Source organism: Oryzias latipes, chromosome 2 (genome assembly GCF_053564925.1).
Source record: "Oryzias latipes strain Hd-rR chromosome 2, Olatipes_Hd-rR_3.1".
Taxonomy (NCBI): Eukaryota; Metazoa; Chordata; class Actinopteri; order Beloniformes; family Adrianichthyidae; genus Oryzias; species Oryzias latipes.
The window spans coordinates 935,407-950,429 of NC_136238.1; the positions used below are offsets into that span (position 1 = coordinate 935,407).

At 45.7% G+C, this 15,023-nt stretch overlaps 2 long non-coding RNA genes across 2 annotated transcripts; both read left to right on the top strand.

Moving 5' to 3' along the window:
- The first annotated feature begins 11,533 nt into the window (after positions 1-11,533).
- On the top strand, positions 11,534-13,173 carry LOC144982484 (uncharacterized). Its single transcript, XR_013647300.1, has 3 exons — positions 11,534-12,101; positions 12,818-12,871; positions 13,090-13,173. It is a non-coding gene; the product is annotated as an uncharacterized LOC144982484 (long non-coding RNA).
- A 1-nt stretch (position 13,174) lies between these two features.
- Positions 13,175-14,266, top strand: LOC144982473 (uncharacterized). The gene is made up of 3 exons (XR_013647299.1): positions 13,175-13,247; positions 13,326-13,418; positions 13,823-14,266. It is a non-coding gene; the product is annotated as an uncharacterized LOC144982473 (long non-coding RNA).
- The last annotated feature ends 757 nt before the right edge of the window (positions 14,267-15,023 follow it).

The window sequence follows — 15,023 nt, forward strand, 5'->3', positions numbered from 1 at the left end:
TGAGATAGCCCACGTTCCGTGGGATTTGGTGGTTCAGAATGTGGTCATTGCAGCCGGCATTAACGCCAAAGGTCAGAACATTAAAGAAACTGCAGTTAAACAGCTCCAGCGGGCTCTGAAGATGGCTAAACACAGATTTCCATCTGCTGTCATCTGGGTTCCCTTGGTTAATTTTTCTGGTAACTTATCTGCAATGGAGCAGAACAACATGAAACTACTAAATCAGCATGTTAAAAAAAAATATGAGACACATCCCCCTGCTGGAGGACTCGCATTTTGCAACAGAAAAAGATGCAATTCACTGGACCGAGGACACGGCCAGAGCAATGTTGGAACATTGGAGGTATTTTTTAAAGTGGAATACCCACTAAGTCCATTCAGGGTAGAGTGTGTAAGGGGACAGCCCTTTATGGCCCCACAATATCATGGTTTTGACTGAAAAGTGATGCCCTGACAGAACAACAAGGTGACCTCCTCAAAAACGGTTTAACTTTTATTTCCATAGATAACTTTTAAAAAAAATACAGACCCAAAACACAAGACTGTATTAATCATGTTTCCTGTTCTTTGTGGGATTAACATTTGGTGGGACAAACCGAAACTTTTGTTAGCACAAGAAAGTGACAACATAAATATAATATTGCTCATAATGGATAGGTGCATAACCCACTGGTGGAGCATTTTCTCATGACCCAGGGTTTTTCTTTATGGTGAACAGTGTGAGAGATTTTGTTATCATTGTTACTGTTATTATGGCTATTGTTCTTATGGTTCTTATTACAGTTTTATGATGATTATTATTATTACTTTAACCCTACCCCTGGTCCTGTTTCTAACCCTAACCTTTAGTTTAATCTGAACCCTAATCCCAACCCTTAATCAGTTATTAGAAATTTAAATAATCTTAAACATAAAGCAATAACATGGTTGGAAGGAAAAGGTTTTGTTTCACGTGTCTTTTTGCCTGGTTAGCAGTATGCATGCAGGGGAGGGGCTTAGAACGCACAGGGCCCATGAGGCCGACGCGTGCTCCTTGGTAAGACAGTGTGAATAAAACAGCCACCTTTTGTCTCTCACTTCACTTTTACGCCTGTCCAGCCAAGTTGTAGCTGTTGTGGTGTGCATAGAGCCTGATGAAGGCAGAATTTGGCGAAACGCGTAGCGAGCACACTTTATTCTAATTTTGTATTGTTTATTTATTTATTTTTTTACATTTTTGTGAATAAAAACACTCATTTAAGTGGTTGTCCCGCTTTTTTCTTTTTTCAAAGTTTGCAAGTTTTTCTATTTTTGATTACATTCTTGCCTGGTGGAAAAACCGTAACACCTGCCATGCACTTCTACGACGGAGAGGAGGATGGAGGTGCTTGGACCACGGTGCGCTACGGGAGGAGACACTACAGAAATCCCCGTGCGCTCAGCTTTAATTACCGGGGCCGACCGGACCATAGGATGGACCGTGCATTTCCCGTCTCCGGCTGGAAGAGGGCGCCAAGGTTCCCAAATTTTGGCTGGAGTAGGGCTTCACCTTCAAATCCTAACTGGCCTGCGCCTCCTATGTACGACGGGTCCCGGCCTTATTTTCCACAGCCCCGCTCTTATGCAGCAGCGGTCCGGGGCTCACCTACCAGACGAGCGACAAGATTTGGACCACCAGCAGATGTTAGGCAGGACCTCCGGCGACCTGCAGATGAAAGACTTGGACAGCTTATCCGCAAATTACATGCTGTAATTAAGATGGTGCATCACTTACAAAACGTGACCATCACGCTGGACAGACCAGAACCTCTGATGATCGCTCGCATAGTGGACTCATTAACCTCACTGATTAAACCCGCTGATCCCACGGATGATGTGTTAGACCTCATTGAGGGCAACGCAAAAAACTGGGGACAGAACACACTGCAGATCCTCCAGGATCACTACCAAAAGAGGCTGGAGAAACTTTTACAGGATCTCCCCGGTGATTTAACCCGAGATTGGAGGGAAGCCTTCATCGTGGCGACACGATGGGCTTGCAGAAATCTACCTCGGATCACGCAGGATGTTCTCGATCAGGCAGAGGCCCTGATCATCACCTGCAGATCAGACTCGGAGCGGCGAAGTCCAGCGGCTACGACACCACCCCCCGGCAGGGTCTGATAGCCGCCGGGGGCCGCGCACATCAGGAGGAAGAAAAAAGAGGACCCGTCAACCTGAGCGGGTCTCCATGAGCATTCAAGCTGAATGTTACGAGGCCACAAACCGATCAGTTGGAACTATGACGGACATGAGACCAGCTTGGCCTCCAGATGCAGTTCCAGCAGCCGCTGCCGAGAAGCAGCGTGGACCGCAAACGGCGACCCGCCGCAACCCCTTCGTGGCGCGTGAGGAATTTCTCCCTCAGATTGTGGGGATAACTTCACCCTCTGCTCCCAGACCGGCAGCACGGGCGCCACCTTCCCGAATTTCAGCACTGGACAGCTCCCAGGAGGAGGAAAGCTCCGATAGAGAGGAGAACCGCGGCTGGGAGGTTCTTCACGAGGAGGAGGAGGAGGAGGAGTTCGATAATGAATACGACAGCGAGGAAGATGGGGATGAGGCGGACACGGACGCTGACCCCCCAGCTTCAGGTAGTTCGGGGCTGGATCATATTGTAAGGCCTGGAGGGTTGAAAGATGGGGTAAACAACAAAAAATTGAATGAGGGTATTGAAGGGCTAGAGGAATGATCTGGGGAGAGCGCACGCACACCACCAAAGAGGACCCAAATTCTTGGCCACAATGACAATTTATTCCGATGGAAAAAACATATGAATGGCCAAAAAGTTCCAGTTAAAAGACACTTAAAACAAGCATAAAATGCGTCTAAAAATTATAGGCACGGATTAAAACAGTAAAACACGATAAAAATCCCAGGAACAGTTAAAAAGGATAAAAGAGACCTAAAAGTCCAAAGAACAGTTAAAACTGGTTTAAAAATGCAGCTCAAAGGGGGGAATCACTGATCCCAAACCAGGAGACGTCTCTCTTCCCCCGACGCTGTTCCGAGGATCCCTCCAGTCATACACACAAAGACCTGGGGGGCGGGCTCCGTTCCGCCTCTGGGGTTTGTGACCGGCACTCCTCCGCGTCACCTCCAGCTGGCTCTCCTGGACACGCTGGAATCTGTGGAAACAGGCAAGCGGCAGCACGAAAAGCAATTCCTGATGCAGGCTGCCACTAGCCCTCCCACCTATTTCCACCAGTCTGCTGAAGCCCGTTCGGCTACTTACACACAGGCAGGGTCCCTGCCCTGCCCTTGCGTGTCGATCGCTCTGCAGACTGATGGTCCCAGCGCCCAGCGCTCTCAGAGTGTGTGTCCCGATCACAGCGAGTCTTCCCGACGTCTGGCGGTCCCGACGTCTGGCGGTCCCGGCGTCCCACTCGCGCCCCGCGTGCATGCGCCTGCTGTCGGTGTGCGACTGCCTTTGGCTTTCCTCCTCAGGACTTTTATAAGTCCCTCCTGATGAGGAGCAGGTGCGGTGGATCGGCGCGCTATGTTACAAGGGGGGTGTGTCCATAGAAAGCATGCAACAAACAGGTAGCACCACAAACATGCAAAAGAAAAACACCCTACAACATGCAATCCCCCCACATCATCACAATATTTCGGACAGCCCGGGTGTGACAGAATGCCAGGAGGACAGCGCATCTCCAGCTTCAGCGGAGGAACGCTGTATTACAGGGCTGGAGCTAGCAGGTGACGGTGCTGAGCCACCAGTAGCCCGTGTTGACTTACCTGCCCCAGAGCGGCAGGTTTTCAAGGTAAAGCGTCACCCTGAAACAAACAGAGAATTGATTGACTGGTTTCTGGAAGTGGAGAAAAGGTGTCTTATTGTTGGTGACTCAAATTTATCCAGAATCCCTGAATATTCCATCCCAGATCTACAGATTGAGAGGTGTCCAGGTGCTAATTTTCGCCACATGCAGGCTTTATTTGAGATAGCCCACGTTCCGTGGGATTTGGTGGTTCAGAATGTGGTCATTGCAGCCGGCATTAACGCCAAAGGTCAGAACATTAAAGAAACTGCAGTTAAACAGCTCCAGCGGGCTCTGAAGATGGCTAAACACAGATTTCCATCTGCTGTCATCTGGGTTCCCTTGGTTAATTTTTCTGGTAACTTATCTGCAATGGAGCAGAACAACATGAAACTACTAAATCAGCATATTAAAAAAAAATATGAGACACATCCCCCTGCTGGAGGACTCGCATTTTGCAACAGAAAAAGATGCAATTCACTGGACCGAGGACACGGCCAGAGCAATGTTGGAACATTGGAGGTATTTTTTAAAGTGGAATACCCACTAAGTCCATTCAGGGTAGAGTGTGTAAGGGGACAGCCCTTTATGGCCCCACAATATCATGGTTTTGACTGAAAAGTGATGCCCTGACAGAACAACAAGGTGACCTCCTCAAAAACGGTTTAACTTTTATTTCCATAGATAACTTTTAAAAAAAAATACAGACCCAAAACACAAGACTGTATTAATCATGTTTCCTGTTCTTTGTGGGATTAACATTTGGTGGGACAAACCGAAACTTTTGTTAGCACAAGAAAGTGACAACATAAATATAATATTGCTCATAATGGATAGGTGCATAACCCACTGGTGGAGCATTTTCTCATGACCCAGGGTTTTTCTTTATGGTGAACAGTGTGAGAGATTTTGTTATCATTGTTACTGTTATTATGGCTATTGTTCTTATGGTTCTTATTACTGTTTTATGATGATTATTATTATTACTTTAACCCTACCCCTGGTCCTGTTTCTAACCCTAACCTTTAGTTTAATCTGAACCCTAATCCCAACCCTTAATCAGTTATTAGAAATTTAAATAATCTTAAACATAAAGCAATAACATGGTTGGAAGGAAAAGGTTTTGTTTCACGTGTCTTTTTGCCTGGTTAGCAGTATGCATGCAGGGGAGGGGCTTAGAACGCACAGGGCCCATGGCTCAGGACACGCAGGGCCCATGAGGCCGACGCGTGCTCCTTGGTAAGACAGTGTGAATAAAACAGCCACCTTTTGTCTCTCACTTCACTTTTACGCCTGTCCAGCCAAGTTGTAGCTGTTGTGGTGTGCATAGAGCCTGATGAAGGCAGAATTTGCCGAAACGCGTAGCGAGCACACTTTATTCTAATTTTGTATTGTTTATTTATTTATTTTTTTACATTTTTGTGAATAAAAACACTCATTTAAGTGGTTGTCCCGCTTTTTTCTTTTTTCAAAGTTTGCAAGTTTTTCTATTTTTGATTACATTCTTGCCTGGTGGAAAAACCGTAACACCTGCCATGCACTTCTACGACGGAGAGGAGGATGGAGGTGCTTGGACCACGGTGCGCTACGGGAGGAGACACTACAGAAATCCCCGTGCGCTCAGCTTTAATTACCGGGGCCGACCGGACCATAGGATGGACCGTGCATTTCCCGTCTCCGGCTGGAAGAGGGCGCCAAGGTTCCCAAATTTTGGCTGGAGTAGGGCTTCACCTTCAAATCCTAACTGGCCTGCGCCTCCTATGTACGACGGGTCCCGGCCTTATTTTCCACAGCCCCGCTCTTATGCAGCAGCGGTCCGGGGCTCACCTACCAGACGAGCGACAAGATTTGGACCCCCAGCAGATGTTAGGCAGGACCTCCGGCGACCTGCAGATGAAAGACTTGGACAGCTTATCCGCAAATTACATGCTGTAATTAAGATGGTGCATCACTTACAAAACGTGACCATCACGCCGGACAGACCAGAACCTCTGATGATCGCTCGCATAGTGGACTCATTAACCTCACTGATTAAACCCGCTGATCCCACGGATGATGTGTTAGACCTCATTGAGGGCAACGCAAAAAACTGGGGACAGAACACACTGCAGATCCTCCAGGATCACTACCAAAAGAGGCTGGAGAAACTTTTACAGGATCTCCCCGGTGATTTAACCCGAGATTGGAGGGAAGCCTTCATCGTGGCGACACGATGGGCTTGCAGAAATCTACCTCGGATCACGCAGGATGTTCTCGATCAGGCAGAGGCCCTGATCATCACCTGCAGATCAGACTCGGAGCGGCGAAGTCCAGCGGCTACGACACCACCCCCCGGCAGGGTCTGATAGCCGCCGGGGGCCGCGCACATCAGGAGGAAGAAAAAAGAGGACCCGTCAACCTGAGCGGGTCTCCATGAGCATTCAAGCTGAATGTTACGAGGCCACAAACCGATCAGTTGGAACTATGACAGACATGACACCAGCTTGGCCTCCAGATGCAGTTCCAGCAGCCGCTGCCGAGAAGCAGCGTGGACCGCGAACGGCGACCCGCCGCAACCCCTTCGTGGCGCGTGAGGAATTTCTCCCTCAGATTGTGGGGATAACTTCACCCTCTGCTCCCAGACCGGCAGCACGGGCGCCACCTTCCCGAATTTCAGCACTGGACAGCTCCCAGGAGGAGGAAAGCTCCGATAGAGAGGAGAACCGCGGCGGGGAGGTTCTTCACGAGGAGGAGGAGGAGGAGGAGGAGTTCGATAATGAATACGACAGCGAGGAAGATGGGGATGAGGCGGACACGGACGCTGACCCCCCAGCTTCAGGTAGTTCGGGGCTGGATCATATTGTAAGGCCTGGAGGGTTGAAAGATGGGGTAAACAACAAAAAATTGAATGAGGGTATTGAAGGGCTAGAGGAATGATCTGGGGAGAGCGCACGCACACCACCAAAGAGGACCCAAATTCTTGGCCACAATGACAATTTATTCCGATGGAAAAAACAGATGAATGGCCAAAAAGTTCCAGTTAAAAGACACTTAAAACAAGCATAAAATGCGTCTAAAAATTCTAGGCACGGATTAAAACAGTAAAACACGATAAAAATCCCAGGAACAGTTAAAAAGGATAAAAGAGACCTAAAAGTCCAAAGAACAGTTAAAACTGGTTTAAAAATGCAGCTCAAAGGGGGGAATCACTGATCCCAAACCAGGAGACGTCTCTCTTCCCCCGACGCTGTTCCGAGGATCCCTCCAGTCATACACACAAAGACCTGGGGGGCGGGCTCCGTTCCGCCTCTGGGGTTTGTGACCGGCACTCCTCCGCGTCACCTCCAGCTGGCTCTCCTGGACACGCTGGAATCTGTGGAAACAGGCAAGCGGCAGCACGAAAAGCAATTCCTGATGCAGGCTGCCACTAGCCCTCCCACCTATTTCCACCAGTCTGCTGAAGCCCGTTCGGCTACTTACACACAGGCAGGGTCCCTGCCCTGCCCTTGCGTGTCGATCGCTCTGCAGACTGATGGTCCCAGCGCCCAGCGCTCTCAGAGTGTGTGTCCCGATCACAGCGAGTCTTCCCGACGTCTGGCGGTCCCGACGTCTGGCGGTCCCGGCGTCCCACTCGCGCCCCGCGTGCATGCGCCTGCTGTCGGTGTGCGACTGCCTTTGGCTTTCCTCCTCAGGACTTTTATAAGTCCCTCCTGATGAGGAGCAGGTGCGGTGGATCGGCGCGCTATGTTACAAGGGGGGTGTGTCCATAGAAAGCATGCAACAAACAGGTAGCACCACAAACATGCAAAAGAAAAACACCCTACAACATGCAATCCCCCCACATCATCACAATATTTCGGACAGCCCGGGTGTGACAGAATGCCAGGAGGACAGCGCATCTCCAGCTTCAGCGGAGGAACGCTGTATTACAGGGCTGGAGCTAGCAGGTGACGGTGCTGAGCCACCAGTAGCCCGTGTTGACTTACCTGCCCCAGAGCGGCAGGTTTTCAAGGTAAAGCGTCACCCTGAAACAAACAGAGAATTGATTGACTGGTTTCTGGAAGTGGAGAAAAGGTGTCTTATTGTTGGTGACTCAAATTTATCCAGAATCCCTGAATATTCCATCCCAGATCTACAGATTGAGAGGTGTCCAGGTGCTAATTTTCGCCACATGCAGGCTTTATTTGAGATAGCCCACGTTCCGTGGGATTTGGTGGTTCAGAATGTGGTCATTGCAGCCGGCATTAACGCCAAAGGTCAGAACATTAAAGAAACTGCAGTTAAACAGCTCCAGCGGGCTCTGAAGATGGCTAAACACAGATTTCCATCTGCTGTCATCTGGGTTCCCTTGGTTAATTTTTCTGGTAACTTATCTGCAATGGAGCAGAACAACATGAAACTACTAAATCAGCACATTAAAAAAAAATATGAGACACATCCCCCTGCTGGAGGACTCGCATTTTGCAACAGAAAAAGATGCAATTCACTGGACCGAGGACACGGCCAGAGCAATGTTGGAACATTGGAGGTATTTTTTAAAGTGGAATACCCACTAAGTCCATTCAGGGTAGAGTGTGTAAGGGGACAGCCCTTTATGGCCCCACAATATCATGGTTTTGACTGAAAAGTGATGCCCTGACAGAACAACAAGGTGACCTCCTCAAAAACGGTTTAACTTTTATTTCCATAGATAACTTTTTAAAAAAAATACAGACCCAAAACACAAGACTGTATTGATCATGTTTCCTGTTCTTTGTGGGATTAACATTTGGTGGGACAAACCGAAACTTTTGTTAGCACAAGAAAGTGACAACATAAATATAATATTGCTCATAATGGATAGGTGCATAACCCACTGGTGGAGCATTTTCTCATGACCCAGGGTTTTTCTTTATGGTGAACAGTGTGAGAGATTTTGTTATCATTGTTACTGTTATTATGGCTATTGTTCTTATGGTTCTTATTACTGTTTTATGATGATTATTATTATTACTTTAACCCTACCCCTGGTCCTGTTTCTAACCCTAACCTTTAGTTTAATCTGAACCCTAATCCCAACCCTTAATCAGTTATTAGAAATTTAAATAATCTTAAACATAAAGCAATAACATGGTTGGAAGGAAAAGGTTTTGTTTCACGTGTCTTTTTGCCTGGTTAGCAGTATGCATGCAGGGAGGAGGTGATGGGCAGGTTTGGTGTGAAGGAAAGGAATCTGGAGGGACAGATGGTGGTGGACTTTGCGAAGAGGATGGAAATGGCTGTAGTCAACACTTACTTCCAGAAGAGAGAGGAACATAGAGTGACATACAGAAGTGGAGGTAGGAGTACTCAGGTGGACTACATCCTATGTAGACGAGGTCATTTGAGAGAGGTTAATGGCTGCAAAGTGGTGGTAGGAGAGAGTGTAGCCAGACAGCACCGCATGGTGGTGTGTAAGATGACTCTGGAGGTCAGGAAGAAGAAGAGAGGGAAAACAGAAAAGAAGACCAAGTGGTGGAAGCTACAGAATGAAGAAACTTGTGAGGAATTTAGGCAGAAGTTGAGGCAGGTCCTGGGTGGTCAGGATGAGCTTCCAGAGGACTGGGAAACTACAGCAGAGATTATCAGGGAAACAGGTAGGAAGGTGCTAGGTGTGTCATCTGGAAAGAGGAAAGACGGTAAAGAGACTTGGTGGTGGAATGAGGAAGTACAGGAATGCGTCCAGAGGAAGAGGTTGGCTAAAAGGAAGTGGGATGTAGAAAGGACTGAGGAAGGTAGACAGGAGTACAAGGAAGCGCAGCGTAAAGTGAAGAGAGAGGTGGCAAAGGCCAAACAGAAAGCTTACGATGAGCTATATGACAGGTTAGACACAAAGGAAGGAGAGAAGGACTTGTACAGGCTAGCCAGACAGAGAGACAGAGATGGGAAGGACGTGCAACAGATAAGGGTGATTAAGGACAGAGATGGAAAGGTGCTAACAACCCAAGAGAGTGTACAGAAAAGATGGAAGGAGTATTTTGAGGAGCTGATGAACGAGGAAAATGACAGGGAAAGAAGGGAGGAAGATGTGGTTGTTGTGGAGCAGGAAGTAGCAGAGATTGGAAAGGATGAGGTTAGGAAGGCTCTGAAAAGGATGAAGAGCGGAAAGGCCGTTGGTCCTGATGACGTACCTGTGGAGGTATGGAAGCGCCTAGGAGAGACAGCAGTGGAATTTCTAACAAGGTTGTTCAATAGGATTTTAGAGAGTGAGAAGATGCCTGAGGAATGGAGGAGAAGCGTTCTGGTCCCAATCTTTAAGAACAAGGGTGACACGCAGAACTGCAGCAACTATAGAGGAATAAAGTTGATGAGCCACACAATGAAGCTGTGGGAAAGAGTAGTGGAAGCCAGGCTTAGGAAGAAGGTGGAGATTTGTGAGCAGCAGTATGGTTTCATGCCCCGTAAGAGCACCACTGATGCCATTTTTGCTTTGAGAATGTTGATGGAAAAGTACAGAGAAGGTCAGAAGGAGCTGCATTGTGTGTTCGTAGATTTAGAGAAGGCGTATGACAGGGTGCCGAGGGAGGAGCTGTGGTACTGTATGAGGTCGTCTGGAGTGGCAGAAAAGTATGTCAGAGTAGTTCAGGACATGTATGAGAGAAGTATGACGGTGGTGAGATGTGCTGTAGGTCAGACAGAGGAGTTCAAGGTGGAGGTGGGACTACACCAAGGATCAGCTTTGAGTCCTTTTTTGTTTGCTATGCTGATGGACAGGCTGACAGACGAGGTAAGACAGGAATCTCCCTGGACAATGATGTTTGCGGATGACATTGTAATTTGCAGTGAGAGTAGAGAGCAGGTGGAGGAACAGCTAGAGAGGTGGAGGTTTGCTCTGGAAAGAAGAGGTATGAAGGTCAGTCGTAGTAAGACAGAATACATGTGTCTGAACGAGAGGGATCAAGGTAGAAGCGTTAGGTTACAGGGGACTGAGGTGAAGAAGGTGCAGGAGTTTAAGTACTTGGGGTCAACAGTTCAGTGTGATGGGGATTGTGGAAAAGAGGTGAAGAGGCGAGTGCAGGCAGGTTGGAGCGGTTGGAGGAAAGTGTCAGGAGTGTTGTGTGACAGAAGAGTGCCAGCAAGACTCAAAGGAAAGGTGTACAAGACAGTGGTGAGACCAGCTCTGCTCTATGGGTTAGAGACGGTAGCAGTGAGACAGAGACAAGAGGCTGAGATGGAGGTAGCGGAGATGAAGATGTTGAGGTTCTCCTTAGGAGTGACCAGGTTAGACAGGATAAGGAACGAGTACATCAGAGGGACGGCTCATGTTGCCTGTGTCAGCGACAAAGTCAGAGAAGCCAGACTGAGATGGTTTGGACATGTTCAGAGGAGGGATAGTGGATATATTGGTAGAAGGATGTTGGAGATGGAGCTGCCTGGCAGGAGGGCAAGAGGACGGCCAAAGAGGAGATACATGGATGTCTTAACAGAGGACATGAAGTTGGCTAATGTTAGGGTAGAAGATGTCCATGATAGAGTGAGGTGGAAAAGGATGATTCGCTGTGGCGACCCCTGATGGGAAAAGCCGAAAGAGAAAGAAGAAGAAGCAGTATGCATGCAGGGGAGGGGCTTAGAACGCACAGGGCCCATGGCTCAGGACACGCAGGGCCCATGAGGCCGACGCGTGCTCCTTGGTAAGACAGTGTGAATAAAACAGCCACCTTTTGTCTCTCACTTCACTTTTACGCCTGTCCAGCCAAGTTGTAGCTGTTGTGGTGTGCATAGAGCCTGATGAAGGCAGAATTTGCCGAAACGCGTAGCGAGCACACTTTATTCTAATTTTGTATTGTTTATTTATTTATTTTTTTACATTTTTGTGAACACTGAAAAAAGTAAACCATTGCTGTCATCAGTTTGATGCATTTCTACTCATTGCATTAATATAAAAATTTTAATTTACTCTCTTGAACTCAATTTTTATAAGTTATGCAATGTGTCTTTGTTTTTTTTTACTTTACTTTAATGTAAATGATAACAGGGTACAAAAGTAAAATTTTTTCGTTTTGTGAAAGCACAATTATTAGGTTGAGTTTGATGTGCGCATGCGCACTAAATGAAATGCAAATTTGGCGGGCCGTATTTCTGCCATAATCTGAACTGCTTCTCAGAGCGACAACTCGACAAGTAAGGTAAAACAACATCAACAAAAATTATTGTATATTAATTAGTTCAGTCGTTTTCTCCTTGTACATTTAAATGAGGATTTCCTTCACTGCCTGGACACAATTTTCAGACGACGTTAGTCGGTCCCCAACCCCCAGCAGCAGTAAGTTTGTTTGGAAAGGAGGAACTAACCGCCGCCCGGAGACCGACAGCAGCAGCTTAAAGGTAAGTTATTACCTCTAATAAGACAAAGGCACTAATTTAAATACAGTCGGCAGTTTTCGAAGCTTGCATTGGTTTGAGTTTTCCCCAAGAATTTTAAGCTTTTACACTTTCTGCTGCAAATTCAACTTTAGCTGCTGTGCAGTTAAGCTAACATTTAGCACTAACAGTGAGGCTCTCATGCCATATATTTTTTGCGACTGGTGAATTTACTTTAATAGGGAGTACAAATCGATGCAACACTGCTATCAAACGCTGTTTGTGGTGTATTTGCTGTCGAATGTTATTTACTACAGGAAAACACCTATGCACCGTGTTACGTTATGTTACACCGGATATTTGAATTTAACAGGGACAACTGCTCTCCCCGAACCGACCGTTCACGCATGCGTGAATATTACGTCACTTGACAAAGTATGTCGTCGGAGGTTAATAATAATAAACCTATTGAATTTTTTATAATGATTGAACAAAAAAAGAGTTTATGGGATACGGCAGCAGGATCCTTAACACTCAACACAGACACATTTTTAATGTCAAAAGCGGCTGCAGGAGCTTGTTACACTTCCCAGTTTTTCCCTGTTGTCAACATTCAAAAAATAAAAATAATCAGAGAGAATGACTCCAAGCTGTGTGGCTGTCATTATCGTGTATGATCATTGAGATTTTCACTGTCTGTAATCATCTGTAATGACTATTTTTATTTATTTTTCATAAAGACACTCTTCGGTTTCTGCTCTGCATCCTGTCTGGAAGCCTTTGACTAACTTTTGGTAAGTTTTTTTTTTTGTTTTGTACAACCTATGCAATTGTGATGAAGGCCCAATCATAACATTGCTCTCCCTACACCCTAAACACCTGTTTGTTTTCCGCAGTTACTCATCGACGTGGAAATTTAAAGACTGTGCCCATACTTATTCAAGACGATCTGAACTCCTAAAACATTACAAACTGGACCATCATCATCCATGTTCTCTGATTTCATTTTCAGATAAATGCAGACTTCTTGAGAGTTACAACAATTACTTTGGAGGCAAAGTTTTTTGCACAGTTGGACAAACACTCCACCAAACTTGTAGAGGTCATCAGGAGCAATGGAGGGCGTGTGAAAGAGCAGACCACCAACATCTTAGAAGTTCTGGATGAAGGGTCTGTATGACATGAGTGGTCCATAGAGTAGTTGTGTGGTTAAGTGAACTTTTAACTAATGACAAGCTTTCTTTTCAGATTGTTGACATTACCATCAGAGGAGAAGCCATCCTAAAATCTCTGATGATCTGCTTGGGTGAATCTTTTGAGCACCTCATTAAAGAACACCAGGTAAGGTTATCCACCTCTAAACTATGACACTCTTATGATGTAGGAAATGGAACATGGCACTGTATGGGTTAGGATCACTGCCAACAAGAAACATATTCATAAAGATAAAGTTGTGCACAAATACTAAGACTTTGTGCACAACTTTGCCAAAAAAAAATGAATACAACATTTAGTTTGCATTTGACATTTCTGTTTTAAATTTTCTTTGCTTTGAATACAACTTTTGCTTAACAGTTAACAGTAAAAAATATGTTATGGGGTCACAGGCATATGTATCTAATCCCGAAACATTGATAAAGCAAAGTGAGCATACACATTGAGGCTTATTTATTTAACTAAAACAAAATTATACCTTTTAGAGCAACGCGCCAGTTGTCATATGTTAATTTTTTTTATGTCTGCAGAACGGTCTGGACAGTGATGCTCCGCAGATTGAAACCATGGCGATCTTTTTCACTGGGAGAGAGGATCTTCTCCGTCCACCAACAGACATCAAGATAGTGATGGATGGAAAACAGGTTCTGAATGAAGTGCCCTATATTTCAACCGCTTTTCTCATGTTCTTGGAACTGACATATTCACTCAACCTAAAATTTCCCAAAAATCTGCAGTACACTTTTGAATTCATTCAAAAAGTCCTCATGGAGCTTGGTGGGAAAAAGTGTCGCCAAAAGTTTTCAGACTGAACAGCCAGCTTAAGTTGGTGTCAATTAATGTTTTTTTTCCCTCACTTAAGTGTATTGGTATTGGGAAACAGTTTTGATGTTTATACATCTTAAAGATGTCATGTTTGTAAATTTGGATGTGGATATGTTCATGGAACAATAAATATTGTTTACATGAAGAAATGTGTTCTGAGTCTGTGTACATCAATATATAATTCTAAAGCTTAATTCAGTTAGATTGTGAACCTGACATTTTTATCTGAGACAACTTTAAAAAGTAAATTGCTCAAAGATTAAAAAATGGATTATATCAAGTCGTTTTTTTCAGGTTAGATGAAGTAGAAAATTTCCATTGAGTAAAAAGCAGAACTTATTTATTTTGATTTATAGAAACTCAAAATAATTGCTTTTCTTCACCTCTCAGAATCAGTTTAACCGAAATTAAAAAAAATAGGTTAGGCTAAATTATTCATTTACATTGATACAATGCAAATATATTAGGTGTGACAGATTACTTCAATTTTTTTAAGTTAAACCACTGTTATATTTTTTTCAGTGAATAAAAACACTCATTTAAGTGGTTGTCCCGCTTTTTTCTTTTTTCAAAGTTTGCAAGTTTTTCTATTTTTGATTACATTCTTGCCTGGTGGAAAAACCGTAACACCTGCCATGCACTTCTACGACGGAGAGGAGGATGGAGGTGCTTGGACCACGGTGCGCTACGGGAGGAGACACTACAGAAATCCCCGTGCGCTCAGCTTTAATTACCGGGGCCGACCGGACCATAGGATGGACCGTGCATTTCCCGTCTCCGGCTGGAAGAGGGCGCCAAGGTTCCCAAATTTTGGCTGGAGTAGGGCTTCACCTTCAAATCCTAACTGGCCTGCGCCTCCTATGTACGACGGGTCCCGGCCTTATTTTCCACAGCCCCGCTCTTATG